Consider the following 20,451-nt stretch of genomic DNA (forward strand, 5'->3'; position numbering starts at 1 on the left):
AGGTCTCCCCAGCGTGACTGTGTAAACACGGGCTGAACAAGGACAACAGTAGACTCACTCTGAGGGGAAGCCTATGAGAACCCAACCCCACACAAAGAAATATAGGAAGCTAAAGAATGCTGAGAGAAGAAATTGTCTTCCCCAGGAAGAGCACACCAATTGCTTATCCAACACCAGTGGGCAGCCCTGGGAATGGACAAACAAGTAACATTCTACAGCCTGAGCAGCTCATATCTAGGGATATATATCCCTAGATATGTATGTATCTGTATCTATATACCCATGTAATAACAATCAATGAGAAAAGAGGCCATGAATTTGAAAGAGAACAAGGGCATGTGAGAAAGTTTGGAGAGAGGAAAGGGAAAGAGGAAATGAGGTAATTATATTAATCTCGGTTGTTTTTTTTTTTAATATTTTTTTAAAAAGCTGGACAAGGTGGCTCACTTGTATAAGCCCAACACCCAGGAGGGTGAGACAGGTGGATTGCCACATGTTCAAAGCTAGCATAGGTTCAATGAGAACCGCTTTCACAACCAAATCAAATCAAAACAACAAAAAAGCTCAAAGGAAATACAAACAATGATTCACAGAATACAAAAATCCTGAAGGTCTTTTCAGATGGTTGACGGCATTAGGCTCTGCATTAGCCTGTCTAGGCCTATTGAATATCAGGTGCCCTCTCCATCCTTTTGTGTGTGGGGGGGGGGGGCATTATAGCCTGCTAAAGCAATATAGGCTGATAAATATTATACTCACTGTATTCACACCACTGATTGAAGCACAGAGGAGATACATAATTTCCTTTAGGGGGATAAATCTGAGAGAACACTGTCAGCCGAATATTAAGTAATTCATATGGCTGGTGAGAGAGGTATAATAGTCATTTATGTAGTATATTTAGTTCTTAATAGCCTATGTAGCAAAGTATTTTGAGGAAGCGGAGATGGTTTGGTTGTTTTTTGAGACAGGGTCTCATGTAACTTAGGCCCCAGCTCTCTGTGTAGCAGAGGATGACTTTGAATTCCTTACCCTTCTGCCTCAGTCTCCCCAGTGCTGGTATTGCAGGCATGCATGACCACACCCAGCTGTAACAGCACTTTTATCTACTCAGAATCTCCTAGTCATGTATTATTTAGACCCAGGTTCTTATCTTGAAGTTTTTTTTTTGGAGACTAGTGTCATAAACTACCTCAAAAATATTTCATTGATAAAACTACTTAAGAGATAGCTGGGTGTGGTATTACATTCCTACAATTCCACCACCCTGGGGGCTGAAGCAGGAGGATTAAAAGTTTAAGGTCAGAGACTTTGTGGTTCTGGATGTTAGGAGACAACAACAACAACAAACCAGGGTGATGAAGAAGGGGACCATCAGACTGTTCCTTGACAGGGCAGCAAAAGTTTTAATGTGTGATGATTCCGTGATTCAGCAGAGATGCTGAACCAAGGGGAGAGTCGAGGGCACAGAGGAAGTGTAAGCCAGAGAGGGTGTTGGACACAGACCACACTACACCACAGTTCAAGGGAATGATTGCACCAACCTAGGTACACAGCTCATGGCAGGCGAATCAGGGCGATTTAGCAAGACCTTGACTGGGGGGCAAAATGAATTATTGAAGAGCTAGGGTTGTAGCTAGGTATACCCAAGACCCTGGGCTCGATCCCCATCACCACCACCGCCACCACAAAAGGAATCACTGAGATCAAAGAACGTGCATGTCCCACTTCCTGCCCTTCTTTGGTATAAGCTACAAATCACAAGTAATCAAAGACACAGAATTTAATAGTAACATGTTCTCATCCAACACTATCTTCTACAGTTTGGTGAATCCTATGAACTTGTATACTGAAGTATGTTAAAAGTTATACAGTCTAGCCAGGCTTGGTGACACAAGCCTGTAATCTCAGCTACTTGGGAGAGTCACAAATTCAAGACCTGTCACAGTAACAGAGTAAGTTTAAAGCCAGCCTGGACAACTCAGCTAGACTATCTCAAAATGAAAACTACGAAAATGGCTGAGGACCTGTTTCAGGCTGGGGCATGACTCAGAGATAAAGCACATATTATTATTATTATTATTATTGAGCTGAGGATCGAACCCAGGGCCTTGTGCTTGCCAGGCAAGTGCTCTACCACTGAGCTAAATCCCCAACCCTCGGGCACATATTATATGCAAGGTCTTGGTTTGATACTCAGGACCCCAACTACTAAATGACCAAAACTTCAGCAAGGCATGGTGGCACACACCTACAATCTGAACTCTTGGAAGGCTGAGAAGAATTACCAAGCTGGAAGCCAGCCTGAGCTACACCATTTTTCATGAAGATACATCTGAGTCAGACAGATCAATAGCCACACTATTGGTGGATTAAATAAAATGCATAGAAATAATCTATGATTTTACTAAGATATGCCTCTCTACCCACCTCTAGCCTACTTTGTGTCTGAATTTTAGTATCTTCAGTTCATAAGAATGTGCTGGCTCCCAGAAACCCTAAATGACAGGCAAAGTAGGTGACCTGTGTCTGCAGTCCAAAGGTTGTGAGCCTCCCAGCCTGATGGTCACTGAAGAGTCAATTTTTTACCCCTTTGCCAAGATGTTTTCTTAGAAATCTTTCCAGAAAACCATCTGTTAGAAAGGAGTAAAGCCTCAACCCTTGGACCCTGAGACGATTAAGGTAACTGTTTTACTCGATGATAAACCATGGAGGAAGTTAGCAGAGAAAATGCTCAGCTCCTGCTGCTGCTGCCTTTGTACACACTGCAAGTTGGCGGGGCTCTAAGGCTCCGTGGACAATCATGGCTGCAGGGCTCCACTGTCAAACTGGGCAGTGCTGCACAGGAGAGCCTTGGAAAGAAAGGCAACAATCTCCAACCAGTGCTGCAAGACCTTCCCACTACTAGAACCAAAAACAGTCTTGTCAGGCAACAACACCTCTCCTCCCTCCCTCCCCCACCACCCTGACATGCACACCTCAGAACAGCTTAGCACAGCCAAAAAAAAAAATTCTGTGAAGGCTCCCATTCTTCCAAGGAAAGGATTGACCTAGAATTGCAGAAACCAGGGCATTGAAGAGGGGGCTCCATGGGCAGGGCATGCATGTAGTACACGTAGACACATGTAAGCAAATCCATGATATACATAAAGTAAATCTTTTTTTTTAAGAAGTGTCTAGGGATATATCTCAATGGGGGAGCATGCACAAGGGCCTGGATTCAGCTCTCAGCACCAAATTAAAGATCACGGAGCAGAAACTCATCTGACCAGTTCAGTCAGGATCTCTGGAAGGGGGGGGCGGCGGGACGGGAGGGGGCGGGGGACGACTGAGGGGACGACAGTGAAGTTTACAACCTTCCAGGTAGTTCTGCTGTGCGGCCAGATGGAGAAACTGACAGTGAAGAAGACATAGTACTAATGTCACAGGTCACAGACCCGTATGGACAGACCCGTATGGACAGGACAGTGTAAGGAAGGATTTGAAGGCAGGTGCATTTGCAGCCAATTATCCTATGCTTCCTGTTGGCTTTCATATCAGTTTCACTCGTAAAATGCAAACCTACGAGAAGGTTTTCTAGATCAAATAGGTTTTCCCATTGCAGACAAACTGACTAACTCTGTTCTTGCCCATACATTAATAAAAAGGTATTCTTCATCTTTCCACGTGATTGAGTTGGGCTCATTTTTGCTTTGAAAGTATTTTCTTATTGTTTTAAGCATGGATACAGTGGAGACAGAAATCTAGCCAAGTACCGGAAGAAGCCTCATTCAGCTGGAAAGCCATCACTGTGCCTTTTTTGGAAGAATTTTATGGAAGAAGAAATGATTTGAAGTTCTGAAGAGCTAGGAGCGTAGTTTACTGGTAAAGCGCTTGTCTCACATGCACAAAGCTAGGGGCTGAGAGAATAATCTTGAGCTACTCAGTTGATTATAGCAAGTTGATAGTAATAGCTAACATACTAGAATTTCAGTAAATGCCCCGTGGACAATTCACTAAAAGTAGCTGGGGCGCAAATAGAAAGTAGCTGGGGGATTTCTTAATTAGAGGAACTTCATTCTGAAGCCAATCACTCTGCTACTCACCGTCACCTCTCTAAGGGACCCCGTAGTAGCTTCATTGCCCAAGAGGAGGGAGCTCAAGGCCATTTACGCAATGCCCCCTACATTCCGAGACAGGGTAAGTGACAAAACAAGGATTGCAGCCAGACCTGGGGGATCCAAAGTCTAGGTTCCTCCCCACGAAGTTCGAGGGTCAGTCTCTCTCTCTGACAACAGCTCCAAACATCTTGACTGCATTCACAGTCTTGCTCAACCAAATCTCATCCTCAGACAGGACTCTCCAACCCTAAGGCCTCAGCTGGCAACATGAATTAGTTACCATGGGTCATATTTAAGAAAGAACATTACTCTTCTGAAAATGTGGCTACTGCTCAGCCCATTATTGTCCAGGAAACAGTAACCCCCAAGTTACCAGTTTCTCTAATAATTTTTGTCTTTGCTCCTTTGGGAGATGTTCGCCCATTTTTGAGACAACTCTCATGGAGTCCAGGCTAGCCTAAAACGATGTAACTGAGAGCTGGAGAGATGGCTCAGAAGAGACACTGGCTGCCCTTCCAGAGGATCTAGGTTCAATGCCCAGCATCCACACAGCAGCTCACAACTGTCTGTAACTCTAGTTCAGAGGGTCCAATACCCTCACACAGACATACATGCAGGCAAAACATCAATGTACTTAAATAATTTTTTTTAAAAGTATGTAACTGTGCCCCTGAACTCCTGAGCCTCCTGCTTCTACATGCTGAGCATTGGGGTTACAGGTGTGCACTCCACACCAGGTCTATGCTGTTCTGAGCTTCTGACCAGGGCTTCCCTGCTAGACAAGCACTTAACCAGCTGTTTGATGCCCCAGTTCCCCAGTTGTGTGTTAAAAGATAGAAATCTGTATCTTGGACAGAAACAACCTCATTTTCAAACGTTGATGTCAAGTTTACTTGTCTTGAGGACCATTATGTGAAATAACATTGAGCAGTTAAAGTATATAATAGATACTTTGGAAGAAAAGGTTTTGTTTTGTTTTTTTCTTTTTCGAGACAGGGTTTCTCTGTGTAGCTTTGCACATTTCCTGGATCTCCCTCTGTAGACCAGGCTGGTCTTGAACTCACAGAGATCCGTCTGGCTCTGCCTCCCAAGTGCTGGGATTAAAGGTATATGCTACCACCACCTAGCTTTTTTTTTTTTTTTTAATATTCTTATTGTTTTTCTGGTAGACATCATTTGGCTTAGGTCTGGATAAATGAGCTTCTCGATAACACCCCAGAGAGGGACAATGGCCACAAGTCCCCAGTAGAAAAAGAGTCAGCTATTTATTAATCAGTATCATTTCAAATAGCACAAAAGACAGACTTCAATGCTCCCAAGACATTACAAACACTGTAGAAACTGATACATCTCTCCTTTAACAACACATATCAACCAGGTCCTAAAAATAGACAATCCCAGCATTTTTGACAGAATAAGGCAGAAAGAGCATGAGTTTGAAACCAGCCTGGCCCTCGAACCCAGACTGTCTCAGAACAAAAAGCAAACATTAAAACAAGAACAAACCATCCCTGAGTGGTGGCAAACGCCTTTAATCCCAGCACTCAGGAGGCAGAGCCAGGTGGATCTCTGTGAGTTCTAGGCCAGCCTGGGCTACAGAGCAAGATCCAGGACAGCCAGGGCTTACACAGATAAACCCTGTCAATAAACAAAAAGCAAACATCAAAAGTTAACCTACATTAAAACCAACTCATTGCTGCCAACGGAATGGCTCAGCTGACAAAGGCACATGCCACCCAGCCTGGGTACCTGGGTTTGAGTCCTCCAACCCACAAGGTAGAAAGAGAGGTGACCCACAAGTTGTCCTTTAATCTAATAAATGCTTTTCTTTTGTTTTTTAGAAAAAGTCTCACTGTGTAGCCTTGGCTGGCCTTAAACTCCCAGAGGTCCACCTGCCTCTGTTTCCCAAATGTCGGGATTGAAGGCATGCCTGGCCCAGAGATTTTACAAAAATAAAATAACTTTTAAAAATCAACTCGTCGCTTTAAGGCAAATTTCTCTTATCTGTACCAAACCAAGGAAGTATTATTGGGATTCAAGGTAGCTTTCTGTTTACTCCCAGGAATGACAATTTAAATGAAAAGTCCTCTGGTGGAATTATAGCAAAAAGAAATAAATTCCTATTTTCCAAGCTTCTCTCTTTAGCTCTGCCTTTCAGATGTCTGCAGTGGAGATAGGGCTGGAATGTGGCTGCAGGCTGGCAATCTACCCAGGGGATGGGCTGCTAAATTCACAATTTGTAAAAGAAGCCCCTAAAGTCGCTCAACAGAATGGTCATTTACCTCTGTGCCTCAGTCAGTCCTCAACAGCCTACTGTCTTGGTTTGCTTAGAGGCATCTAATTCCCACAGAATCCCCCCATATAACTGTCAGTTTTCCTCTCCCAGCTCTATATAACTTTTTGAAGTGTTGCACCTTAAATCATAGTAGGTGCCTCATCATATCTGTAAAGATGCAGTTTTCAGCTATGTACCCTGAAAGAGCAAACTAGTAAGAAGGAAGAACAAAAATGTTTGAGATGTCAGCTTCTCGCTGAATTGACTACAGTAACTTCTTCTCAAGTGAAAGGAGAACCATACCCCTGCGAGGCAGCTTCAGGGGCCGTTATTCTGGGGAAGGCCTACATGGAAGCCAGATCTGCCAAAGGACATCACTGAAAGGGGCTGAACTACATGGATTGCAAAGACTCCAAAACCTGAACTCTAAACAGAGTTAAGTCCAAATGCCTCTTCTCTAAGTAGCTGTCTGTTGCTCCTAAGTGGCTGGGCTGTCTTGAGATGCACAGAGCTGAGACCTCAGAGTCTTTACACACCTTAGACAAGGGAGCAAAGCGCAGAAATTGATCGTATGCACCAAATCACCAAGGCCAGAAATTCCAAACTTAGTGCAGACTCCAGCTCTCACTCTGGTTTTTTGATACTTTCTTTTCCTTTACAGGACCATGGAAGCCATACATGAGGATGCGACAGGTATGTCGGTCATATGCCTGGGATGGAAAGGCATATGCATACCTCATGAGTGGGTCAACTGAACTCACAGCTCAGCTCCCATGCCTCAGCCAGGTTTCTGCCATGCATCCTATAAAAAGCCCACACACCAGAAGCTGAATGGTGCCGCCTCCCTGGGACCTACACCATACAGGAGTGAGCTCTGCTCACTTTCTTTTGAGCTCACACCTATAAACCTGTTCTAAATTATTTTCAAAAGAACTCATCCTGTCTGTGGTCTGAGAAATCCATTCTTCCAGTTCACCAGGTAAGAACTGCAAGCCACCAGCTCAGTGGAAGTTTCTTGCGGGTGTGAGCTTCTGGCCCCGTAACTCTGGAGTTAAACCAGTCTAAGCTAGAAAGCCCCCATCGTACTCAAGGACCTCACTTCCCCCTGTTTCAGTATTTTCTGGGAGTCCCAAAAATGAGACAAAAATTTGACAGTGAAAACATCTCAGCTTCATCTGCAACCCTGTCGAGGTCAGAAGACAACTTTCAGGAGTCAGTTCTCTCCTTCCACCATGGGGTTCTGGAGATGGTACTCAGGTCGTCAGGCCTGACAGCAGCGCTTTGACCTGCTGAGCCGTCAAGTCAGATGACTGTAGAGGCTCTTGACTGAAAGCCTTGTTAAGACACCATTGGCCATGCTTTGGGTGTGCCTCCCTGAGCCTGCCCATGCCCACATCCAAGCCTCTCTCTCTCCCACCCTCTGCGTGTGTGTGTGTGGGGGGGGGTGTCAGAGGACAATTTGAGGGAGTCGGTTCTCTTATTCCACACTGTTTCCTGGGGGCCCACTCCAGGCACCAGGGTTGGCAGCAAGCCCCTTTACCCACTGAGCCGTCTCTCTGGCCCTACAGCTACTTGCAATGCAAAATAAGCCAGATTTTCTACAGCTAATTTAGATTTTATAAAATCTATAAACCTGCCTCTCAGGATGCCATATTGTCCACGTCATACATAGGCTTAATCAAAACTTGAAAAGGTGGAGATCATGGCAGAAGATCAAAGAAAGGAGAAATAGGTGGTAAGCTGCGGTCAGTTTCACATGGATAGCATGTAGCTGCCGCCTCCTCCTCCTCCTATTTCTTGATAAAAACCCATTAATTCCAACTCCCTCCTGTGCTAACACTCACTTCAAGAAAAATATGCTTGGACCTGCCTCGCACCTACATGCCGTTCACACTGCGAAACAGGCTGAAGGACTGGACCGGCTCCGCTGAGCTCAGCATGTCTCTGGCACCTCGGCCCCTCCTCCACCCACCTATGCAGTCCTCTCAAGGCCCCTTCCCCGCCTGGGGTGGAAGAGAGATCAGATAAGGGCACATAAAAGGTTACACAGTGACCAAACAGCAGCGCGAGCATCTACTCCGGGACGGACCATGGCAAGAAACAGAAACCCTGAGCCCTGTTTTTCCTCACGCTCTGAGCGAAGGAGTCCAGAAGGTTACATTTTTATCTGTTTTGCATCTTAAGTAAATTCACTAATTCAGAGAACCTGGACTTAGGAGCAGAGAGCAAGGACAGAGGTGCAGGATTAAACTGTGAGCCACCCCCACCCTCCACCCCTCACCCCCCACCGCTCCACACTGCTCCTTCAGCCTTCCTTCAGTAGGGCTAAAACAGACTTTAAATACACACAGCCTTTTTCATCAGCCCGGGGACCAGAACCCAGAGATTCATGCATGCTAGACAAGAAGCATTGCACCCCTGAGTTCCATCCTCAGCCCTGCAATATACGTGCTCTTTTTTTGGGGGGGGGGGGGCTGCGGGTTCAACTCAGGGTTTCTCTGTGTAATCCTGAGATTTGCTCTGTAGACCAGACCAGCCTTGAACTCGGAGATCTTCCTGCCTCCGCCTCCAGAGTGCTGGGATTCATTTTATTTTTGACACAGGGTCTCTCTCTAGGCCAGCTGACCTTGAGTTTGCGGGTAACCCTTTTGCCTCAGCTTCCCTGCGGCTGGGATTGCAAATGTGAGTGAGCCATTGCCCCAGACAAGAGACATAAGCAAACATTTCAAAGATTTGCTCCTATTTTATGGGTATGAGTGTTTTGCTTTCATGTGTGTACATGCACCATGTGTGTGCCTGGTGCCCTTGGAGGCCAATGAGTGTGTCAGGCCCCTGGAAGTTGGAGTTACATCTGGTTATGAGCCGCCATATGTGGGTACCAGGAACCAAACTCAGGGCCTCTGCAAGAGCAGCCAGTGCTCTTAACTGCTGAGTCATCAGCTCAGTCAATCATAACAAGTACAGGTGCTCATATATCTGGTTTCTTTTCAGTAGAAGGAGAACTCTCTAAAAATGAGGACCATCATAGCATAGAAACTACACAAACCAGTAATAGTCACTTATGATCACTACCAAGTACCACATGCTTACTGTAATTGTGTGGACTATACAGTAAAAAAAAGGGGGGGGGGGGATCTTACTAGGCAGGCAGCCCTGAATGGCCTAGAATTTGCTGGCAAGACCAGACTGGTTTCAGATTCACAGAGATCCACCTGCCTCTGTGGGATTAAAGGCACCACACCTGGCCTTCTTTCTTCCTTTTAGGACACTGGCTTACAGTCTTACGGAGCCCAGTGGCTAAGGAACTGAACATGACCTTGAACCTCTGAGCTTCCTATCCCTACCTCCTGAACACTAGGATTGCAAGTGTAAGGCACCGTGCCCAGTGTAGGCGATGATGGGGATGGAATTCAGGACTTCAACCACTCTATGAACTAAGTTACAGCCCCAGCCCCTAAGGCAGACACTTATCAAAGCATTGCTTGCTCAGTTAGTAGGAGTGCTATCCGGTTCCTGACCCCTTACTGTGTCCAACTTATTCTAGCTGACTCAAGGGAAGAAATTAATGACAATCAGGTCCCAACCGCTGGCTGCACCAGGTCAGGTCTTCTGTGGCTCTCCTTGACGCCCTTTCCTTGCAGAAACAGGGCCTCAGGTGTGGCTTTCTCCGATGGTGTCATCAAGGTGTAAAGGGACTTGAAAGAGTGCAAGTCCTTCATTTCCCAGAGGAAGTGAAGGAACACAAGAAGGCAGGGTTCTTCAGCCTGAGGACAAGAAGAGGTTCATCATCCTGGAGGAAAGCATGGGGATGCCAAGAGGTGATACAGGGCAAACTGTGGATGACCATAGACCACCTTTGTCAAGACGCTGCCAGGCAAGAACTATCTCTACGCTCTCTATGATGCAACCTAAGAGAGCGAGGAGGCTCTGATGTTTATCTTCTGGGCCTCTGAGAGTGCACCCCTTAAAAGCAGAATGACCTGTGCCACCTCCAAAGATGCCATCAAGAAGCTATCAGGCATCAGGCATGAATTAAGAACAAACTGCTAGGGGAGGTCAAGGACCACTGCCTCCTGGCAGAAAAACTATGTGTAGGCTGTGCCATCACCTCGCTGGAGGGCAAGCCTGTGAGCCCCCTCCAGACCCCTCCCTAGAGAATCTAGCAGCCCCAGACCTGCTCTTAGGTGCTGAAGGCTGCCCTTTTCCTGTGATACCCCAGCAGGCAGAAGGCAAGGCCTTCACCCCAATTGCCAAACATCTCCCCTGCTCCATCCCTGGCATTCTGGCATTCTGACTTTCATAAACCAAATTTGATCTTCTGAATCCCCTTGAGTTGAAAGAGGCCAAGTTCCCCTCAGGCACCTAATTTTGAATAGCTTGTATTTCTTTCTTTCTTTCTTTCTTTCTTTCTTTCTTTCTTTCTTTCTTTCTTTCTTTCTTTCTTGCCTGCTTGCTTGTTTGCTTGTCTGTCCAGTTCTGTATGTAAATGGAAGGTTATAGAAATGCCCCTCCGGACCAACTGGTAATCTTTCCCCCTGGTCTTAGCCACTCAAGGAAACAAGACAGTGAGGGACCTTCCAGACATACTAAGGCTAACAAGGAAAAATGAACTAGCAGTGGTATGGGAAACTAAATAGGTATGAGTCACTAGAATTCCAAAACCTTTTATCCCAGCACTCTGGAGGCAGAGACAGGCAGATCTCTGAGTCCAAAGATAGGCTGGACTACAGAGTGAGTTCCAGGAAAGCCAGGGCTACCCGGAGAACCCTTGCCTCAGTACCCAAAGGAAAGAATTCCGAGGAAATACTGGCATTCACTGATTCCTGCCTTACACGGCAGCGTGCTTACACAGAAAGGCCAAAAGTAAAGAAAGTTTGTCCCAATCCTTCACAAGTTTTGCTTTACTCAGTGGGGACCTCTTTCTCTTCCCAAAGTGCTCAGTGTCCCTATTGTGACCAAATCAAAATCTGTTACTAAGTAGGTCTGTTCTCATTAATATGTAAAAGGCCATGAAGCCCAATGTTCTGTTTTGTAGAAATGCCTGCACTTGCCAGGACATTTTGATTTTATGGGGTCAATCTCCAGGTACAGGATGTCACGTATGAGAGTGAAGAGAGCAGATCCTCTTCTGGACAAGGAGCGATAAAATTCAACTCATCAGGAAAGCATTGCAGCAACTCTCTCTCGCAATATCTGTGGCTCCGCTTGTTGAACACTTACTACAGGCCAATGTCATGCCAAGCCCTGCAGAAACATCTTCTCGTCTTTATTTCGCAGAAGAAAAGGTGGCATCCAGCCTCCTCTGTGGCCTTCTGAATAGTCAGTCTGATCGTGGCCATCATAGAAGTTCCTAGCCAAAACCAGAGTCCAGGGCATCCCAGAGCAACCCCAAAAGAGGACCCATTCTTCTGCATTGCTAGTGAGGGAGGGCTGAGAGACAAGGCCACCCCACCTCCATCCCTCCTCTTCTCTACTGGACCCTGTCAGACGTCTTACTAGTATTCTCAAGGCCTGGGGAAGTTCAACAGTGACCTGATCTAAATGCAATGAAAGCATGCTCTGAAAGTTCTACAGAGCCATGTACCAGGCAGACTCATGGTCACTCCTGGCCATGATGTTATTGAAATTTCTGAGGCCAAGGAGGATTTCATCTACAAACCAAGGAAAACCTCAAAACATGCCAGTGGGTAAAAGGTATAATACTGTCCTCACAGGCACTGCTGGCCACATCTCCTAAAGCTCCAAAATTAGTGCAGCAACTACTCCAAAGAGATTTTGATACTACAGGGTGTGTGTGTGTGTGTGTGTGTGTGTGTGTGTGTGTGTGTGTGTGTGCATGCATGCCTGTGGTCAACTTGGAAATCATTGTCCAGCCAGGCTGGCTGCAAATTTGCAGGGATCCTCGTGCCTCTTCTCTCAAGTGCTGGGATTACAGGCATACACATGCACATGTATCTAGATCAATATTGTACAACTACTCAAAAACCAAACTAATTCCAAACCTAGATAGAGCCCCTACAGTGCTTGGTAAGGAGAGGATGCTGAAAGGCAACAGCAATGGGGGCTGGAGAGATGGCTCGGTGGTTAAGAGCTCTTGCTGCTCTTGCAGAGGACCCAGGTTTGATTCTCAGAACCCACAGAGTGACTTGCAACTGTCTAACTCCAGTTCCAGGGGATCCAATGCCCTCTTCTGACTTCTGAGGGCACCACATGCATGTGATGCATGGCACACACATACGGGTACTCATACACATAAAGTACATTTTTACTGGGTGGTGGTGCTCACCTTTAATCACAGCACTCAGGAGGGAGAGGCAGGTGGATCTCTGTGAGTTCTAGGCCAGCCTGGGCTACAGAGTGAGTCCCAGGCATCCAGGACTACACAAAGAAATCCTATCTCAAAAAAAAAGAAAAGAAAAAAATACTTTATAAAAAGGAAGGAAGGAAGGAAGGAAGGAAGGAAGGAAGGAAGGCAGGCTACAGAAAACCAGACACAGTAACACACAGCTGCAATTCCATCCCTCCAGAGGCTGAGGAAGGAGGATTGCTGGGGGCTGAAGGCCAGTCTGAGCTGTGTATTGACATGCCAGGCAATGCTATACAGCCAGATCTTATCTCAAAACACATCTGCCTATAACCCAAGAGCTCTGAAGGTAGACCGAGAGAAGAAGAAAGAAACCCAATGAAACAATTCAATCACTCACAAATCAGGAATTCTCAGCCACCTGTTGAAGCTGCATCTCAGCACATGGTGATTACATTGGCCTTGGAAAGATTACTGACATTTTGTCTAGAATAGTTTCCGTGTCAGTCAACATCAACATCACAGAAGGGGGCATTAGGGATCATGGTAACCCATAATGAATATACAGACTCTCATTTAAGCTTTCTCTGGGGGAGGAGAGATGTTTTTGAGTCTTTACTAAATTGAAAAAAGAAATGAAAATATGTTCTTTCTGGTTAAGTACTCAGAAACGAATGAAACCAAAATGGCATTATTTTAATCAGAGAAGAATATTTTTCAGATTTGCCTGGGACATCCAGCCTTATCTAATTTTGTGGGATGTTTCCTTCTGGACCTGTAACAAGTCTACAGTGTGTCATAGGAGCCACGATATAGCTGTGGCTTGGCGTGAGTAGACCACCAGCTTCCAAGGAGATTATCAGCACATTTTAGATAAATAGAAGTCAGAAGTATGTCCAGATTTGGGATGGGGGTGGTGTGGAAAGAGGAGGAAGAGGAGCATTTAAGACTCACAGAGTGCCAAAGGTGAGGGCACCCAACTCCATGGACTTCCATATCCTCTAATCTGGACGGGCATGCTGTGGATATCACTCTGTGTAAATAAAATGCTGATTGGCCAGTAGCCAGGCAGGAAGTATGGGTAGGAGAAGCAGAGAAGAGAATTCTGGGAACAGGAAGGGGAGGCAGAAAGATTGCAAGCCACCACCATGAGAAGCGAGATGCAAGGTACTGGTAAACCATGAGCCATGTCGCAAAGTATAGATTAATAGAAATGGGCTAAATATAAGAGTAAGAGCTAGACAATGGTAGGCCTGAGCTAATGGCCAAGCAGTTTAAATAATATAAATGTCTGTGTATTTATTTTATAAGTGGGCTGTCTAACAGGGCTTGGCAGGGGCTGGAGAGAAGGTCTCCAACTACACAGGCATGTCTGACCAAGCTCCTGCCTTTGATGCTACTTCTAAAATCCTGAAAACTGAGCACATCCCATATCCAAGCACTGCTTGTTCTCTTTTGAAAGGAATGATCTCCATTCATAGGGAGGCAGATCTGTGTTAACAGACAAAAAGCAGTGTCCAAGACAGTATGATGGTGTGACAGCAAATACCTAATGTGCAAAATACTTTACTAAACATTTTAAAGTTTAAAATGGCATGTTTACAGTGTGTGTGTGTGTGTGTGTGTGTGTGTGTGTGTGTGTGTGTGTGTATGTGTGTGTGTGTGTGTACAGAGGGGGACCAGACACTGGCAAGGTAGCACACCCCTGTAATCCCATCACTCAGGACCTGAGAGCTTGTGTGGATTATAAACTAACCTAAGCTATATAGCAAGACCTTGTATCTAAAAAAAAGAGAGACGGTGGGAACGAACCTGTATTCTCAACTACAGTGGAAGCTGAGGCAGGAGAATTTCCTGAGCCAGTAGTTTTGAAAACTGCCTTGGCAACATAGACTCCATGCCAAAACAAGAGAGGATAATGGGTAAAGTGTCAGGCTGGCGACTGCCTATTTGTACATCAACACTGGTGCATGCTGAGTTTCTGCTCAAGCTAGAAGGGAACGCTCAGAAGAAATAATGATGAGGAACTAAGAGACCATGAAGTCCCCTGTGTTACATCATACAGCATGTTATGGTTTTGTCTTTCTCCCAGGTTGAAAGGGTAATCAGAAACTATAAGGCTCCATAGTACCCCAAGAGCTAAACTCTCAAAGCTAACATTTGGCCTATGGGACTTTGAAATGTTATATAGCTAGATGACCACACAAATGGAAAGAGACCCAGTGGTGTCTTACACACTTGAAAGAGTTTCAGCCAGGGAGATTTTTTTTCTTTGAGACAGGATCTCATTTTTTAACATAGGCTACCCCAAAACAAACCTTGTAGGCTGCTCTCAAATTTACAACAACCTTCTTGCCTCAGCCTCCGAAGTCTGGGATTACAGGCCTGAGCCACTATGCCTGGCTTCTGCCTAGGGAGAAGTTACTTGATTTGATTTTTGAGACAGAGTTTCATGCAGTGCAGGGTAGCCTTGAACTCACGATGTAGGGGGAAATGACCTTGAATTCTGATCCTACTGTCTCCACTTTCTAAATGAGAGGATTACAGGTGTATTCTACCTGATTATTTGGTGCTGGGGATGGAACCTAGGGTTCCATTCATTCTCTACCAACTGAGACACACTCCAAGCCCTGCTTTGTTATTGTTGTTGATACTTTGGTTTCTTTTTTAATTTTTCTATTACAATCTTACATCATCCACACTTGCTTCAAACTTATTATGCAGCTGGGGGTGACTTTGAACTCATAATCTCTTGTCTCTAACTCCCTAGTGCCAAGATTACAGAAGTCTAGCACCAGACCTGGCTTTCTCCTCAGATTCCTGATGAATAAAATTTTCAAAGTGGTGAAAGAAAGACCTGTTCATGATGAATAAAATCTCTCCCCAACCCTCTAGCGTAGCAATTAAGAAGAAAACCAGTATAATAAATTTTGAGGTTGCCCAATCACTGGGCAAGTTTAGTGAAATATTTCACTATTAGAATAAAAAAATGTGTACTGTATCAAGCTGATGAAACAATATACTGGCTGTACTTCAGGAGGGGAGCTAAAATTTTTTAGGTTATGGATTAGCCTATAGAAAAATATGTGGTGGTATTGTGTTCCCCAAAATATTGTGCACCCTAATAATCTTCTCTGGGGTCAGAGAACAGCTGCTAGATACAGAGGCCAGAAAATGGCACACACGCCTTTAATCCTATCACTTGGGAGGCAGAGAGCCATCCGGATCTCTGTGAGTTTAAAGCTACACTGGAAACAGCCAGGCATGGCAACTCATGCCTTTAATCCCAGGAAGTCATGGCAGAAAGGTATATAAGGTGTGAGGACCAGGAACTAGTCTGGTTAAGCTTTCAGGCTTTCGAGAAACAGTTCAGCCATTTGGATGAGGACTCAGAGGCTTCCAGTCTGAGGAAACAGGATCAGCTGAGGAATTGGAGAAGTGAGGTAGCTGTGGCTTGTTCTGTTTCTCTGCTCTTCCAGCATTCACCCCAATACCCAGCTCCAGGTTTGTTTTATGAATAAGATCTTTTAAGATTCATGCTATGCACTCGGGAGGCAGAGGCAGGTGGATCTCTGTGAGTTTGAGGCCAGCCTGGGCTACCAAGTGAGTTCCAGGAAAAGGCCCAAAGCTACACAGGGAAACCCTGTCTGGAGGGGCGGGGAGGGGGGGAGGGGGGAGAAAAAAAAAAGAAAGATTCATGCTACAAAAAATGTCTGCCGTAAATCAAACAGTGAAGGGGAAGATGAATAGGAATCTCACATACACAACTTAAAACATAGCTCTATGAACAGATGAAGATAGGTTTCTTCTGTATCCCAGAATCTAATCATTATTTATGTGTGCAATTCAGCTTTTATTTGGCTTAAAAGGGCTTATTGGGAAATGTTATCATTTTTTACTATTTTCTACAGAGAAAATATTTTCCAGTTTCAAATAACCCTGGACTCTTGAATTATAACCTGTTTTTATGTTCAAGCTATCTGTGTATAATTTCTCCTGCAGTTGTACATAAAATGTTTTTACATTCAAAAACAAATTACAAATACTGTAGAATTGTATTACATGAAATATATAGAATATACAAATTCATAGAGACAGAAAGATTAGACGTTACCTCAAGATGGAGAAGAAAGGAATATAGAGCAATGGTTTCCCAAGTAAAAAAATGCTGTTTTGTGTGATGGAAAAGCCCCACAAATGGGCAGTAGTTTCAGGACATAATATCATTAATGTAATAAATTAATACAATTGATGTAATTAATGAATATCATAAACATAGTTATTGAATGAATACTGCAAATGTAATTAATATCATGAGTGTAATTAATCAATATCATGAGTGTAATTAATATCCTGAATATAATTCATGCCACTGAACTGCGAACTTAAAAATAGTTATTATTGCAAATATTATGTTCATTATATTCATCTTTAAAAAACAAGATGGAATATAATCACCATATATTATATGTGTGTATGAAATTGAAAAAAAAAAGAAGGTAAGAACTGACTCCCCAAAACTGCCTTCTGATTGACAGACAGCCCCCCCAATCTTCTACAAATAAATAAATATGTTTTTTTTTTTTAAGAAGAAGGAGAAGAAAGCCAGAAAGTTGCCCCTAAGCACCGAGACTGTGGATCAAGATTGACACCCAGTGGCCAAGTTTAGTCTTTTTCATTGAAATTTCTTTTCTGTGTAATATGTCTTTAGATTATTTTTCCTTTGAGTTTTTGAGACAGGATCTCACTCAGTAGCCCAGGCTGGTCTAGAACTCACTGTGTAACCAAGACTAGCTTCAGATTCTCCATCCACTTAACTCTAACTACATCTGGACTTGGGGAATTACAGGCACAAGCCACCACACCCAGTTAGTTACCCATTCTTTAGAATATACCTAAATCTGTTCTTGATTTTGTTTTCAATGTTTTAAGATTTATTTATTTTTAGCCAAGTGTAGTTCCAGCATTCAGGAAGCAGAGGCAAATGGATCTCTGTGAGTTTGAGACCAGCCTGGTCTACATAGTGAGTTCTAGGACAGCCTGAGCTACCTAGTGAGACAGTGACTGAGGCAGGGGGCTTTCTTTATTTTTATTTTATGTGTGTGCCTGGTTCCCAGAAGAGGGTGTCAGGTCCCCTGGAACTGTAACTACAGACAGTTGTGAGTCTCCATGTGGGTGCTGGGAGTGAACTCAGCAATCATTATTCTCAATGTCCCCCAACAACAGGGCATACACTCGCACGTGCGCGCATACACACTTGAGAAGTCAGTATCCTCCCAGCCCCCAAAAGTTCTGTGAGTCCTGTAGAAAAGAGATAAAGGACCTCTCTTCTTAGCCACCAGGTAGTGTCAACAACTTGACATTTTCCATCTTCTCTGACCCTTACAGAGACTGGCCCTAGGCCTGGTCACAGAACTATTCCTTATCAGCAGCCCCAGGGCTCCTGGCCTGCACCAGAGCGGAATGACAGCTTAAAAGAATTCCAGGTAGCCAGTCACAGCATCTCCTGTCCAACCCTCCCAGATCAAGCTAAAAATAAGTCTAAAAACAAAAAGAAAACAAAAGCAGAAACAGAGTTAGGAATAGTCTTAAAAATAGATAACTGGGTATGGTGGCATACTCCTGTATCCTTACACTTTGGAAGCTTAGACAGAACCTCTGGATGTTCCAGGCCAGCCTGGGTTACATAGCTGGACCCTTCTCATTTTTTTTATCCCCCTGGAGCTGAAGGACTGGACCCAGGGCCTTGCGCTTGTTAGGCAAGCTCTCTACCACTGAGCGAAATCCCCAGCCCCTGGACCCTTCTCAAAAGGAAGTGGGGCTTACTTGGCAAAGTATGTGCCATGCAAGCATGAAGATCTGAGTCAGATGCCCAGCACCCACATGAAAAGTCAGGTGTGGCCACACATGCCAATGACCCAGCGCTGGGGAAGCTGAAAGAAGGACCCCCTGGGGCTTGCTAGCCAACCAGGCTAGCTGAGTCAGTGAGATCCAGATTCAGTAAGAGAGACTGTCCCCAAAATCAGGTAGAGAAGCAACTGAGGAACAAGACCTATGTCAACCCCTGGCCTACATACCACACACACACACACACACACACACACATACACACACACACACCACACCACACCACACACACACACACACACACACACACACACACACACACACACACACCACGGAGAGGGGAGAGAAATAGAAGGGATGGAGGGAGGGGACAAGCACCCAGTCTGGCCCAGCTGTTTGGTGTTTGGGGCCTCTGGTCCGTTCCTTGTACAAACTCATCATCACCAAGAACAGAATCTTCACAATGGCTCTACTGCTGTGTTAGACATCTTATTAGGATGTTTTCCTACTCCTTACCCCAGAGTCTGTCGTTCAGCTTTACAGGTATGGAAACTGAAAGTCAATGACTCCAAAACACTGGCTCTTTCCAAAGCGAGCTGCCCTCCTGATTCTTCACCTGGTTCCTGCCTAACCTTCCATAGGGTGTGGATCCTTTACCCATGCAGGGGCCTACCAGGCTGTAGACTTGGCATCTGTCACCATCTCCTGTTTTCACATTTTTCTACTAAGCCTCCTAGCCCATGGTAGTCTTGGAAACAAGCTTCTGCTGTTGCATGCTTTAGATCTGGGCATTGTGTGGCTGTGGCATGGCCTCCCTGGCTGCACAAATTCTCTCCATCCAGTCCCAGTCTCTCCTGTGTCAGGATTGCCATTGCTCCCAAGGCTCCAGCACACTTCCTATTTGAGCTGGCCTCAGTCGCCCTACACAGCATCCCATTACCCCTCAGAACAGTAACTTAATGAATTAGCAGATTGGTAGCTGCCTTGGAGAATGCTTGCTGTATTTTGTTAGCATAGGTAACTGGGATTCACCACTAAGGAATGGAAAGGAGATATTTTGAGCTTGTCTCTTTTGTCTTTTGGGGGGGCTGAGAATATAGTTCAGTAGCAGAGCTATTACCTAGCATCCGTGAGGCCCTAGATTCAACTTGCAGCACCTGGGGTTGGGAGGGCCAACACAACCTTTTAAAAAAATAAGTTAATCTAGCAAAACACAGACCAATGCCAGGAGAGAAACATAGGCCTTAGCAAAGTGGCTTCAGCAACTGGATTGAAAGTTAAATGTGAATGTGTTTCCTATAAAACAACTGTGAATAGTCTTGGAGGTAAGATGGGGATTCCCATCATCATGAGACTGTGCAGGCTGGGAGTGTAGCTCAACACACCTGGAAAGCAAAGGATGCTGTGAAGCCGATTATACTATACTATATTCACAAGGAACGAGAGCAAAGGCCTCTGGCTACTGTGGGGCCACAGCCAAACTGCTAAGAGAATCTTCAAAGGTAGAGGACAAGACTAAGGGGCAGTGGTGTACTGAAACAGCTAGCTAGAAACCACTCAAAACTTCAGACTGAAGAGGACAGGGTTGCCTCCCATCAACTCAGACAGGGTCACGGCCATCTTGAACCTCTTGCCTCAGCCTCCTAAGGAGCTAGGGTCACAGGCGTGGGCCAACAGCCCCAGCTTGAATTCTTTCTTAGATGATCAATTTTGCTTTCATTTACTCTCTCTCCTCATCCTGGAACTCACCCATCCCTTGTCCCATAACCAGAATTAATCTCCCTATTTTCTTATATTCCAGCCTCCCCCACTCCTTCTCCACCCCCCTTTCTGGGAAGACTGCAATCCTTACCCTTCTATTTAACTTGTTTAGATCGTATGCACTGATTTTGTTTATTGTTTTCATGTTTATGTTTTGAGAATCT

The 20,451-nt window shown here is 45.0% G+C and overlaps 1 pseudogene; it reads left to right on the top strand.

The window, feature by feature from the left end:
• The first annotated feature begins 2,708 nt into the window (after positions 1 to 2,708).
• Positions 2,709 to 10,529, top strand: LOC118581757 (annotated as a pseudogene).
• The last annotated feature ends 9,922 nt before the right edge of the window (positions 10,530 to 20,451 follow it).

Source organism: Onychomys torridus, chromosome 4 (genome assembly GCF_903995425.1).
Source record: "Onychomys torridus chromosome 4, mOncTor1.1, whole genome shotgun sequence".
Lineage (NCBI taxonomy): Eukaryota > Metazoa > Chordata > Mammalia > Rodentia > Cricetidae > Onychomys > Onychomys torridus.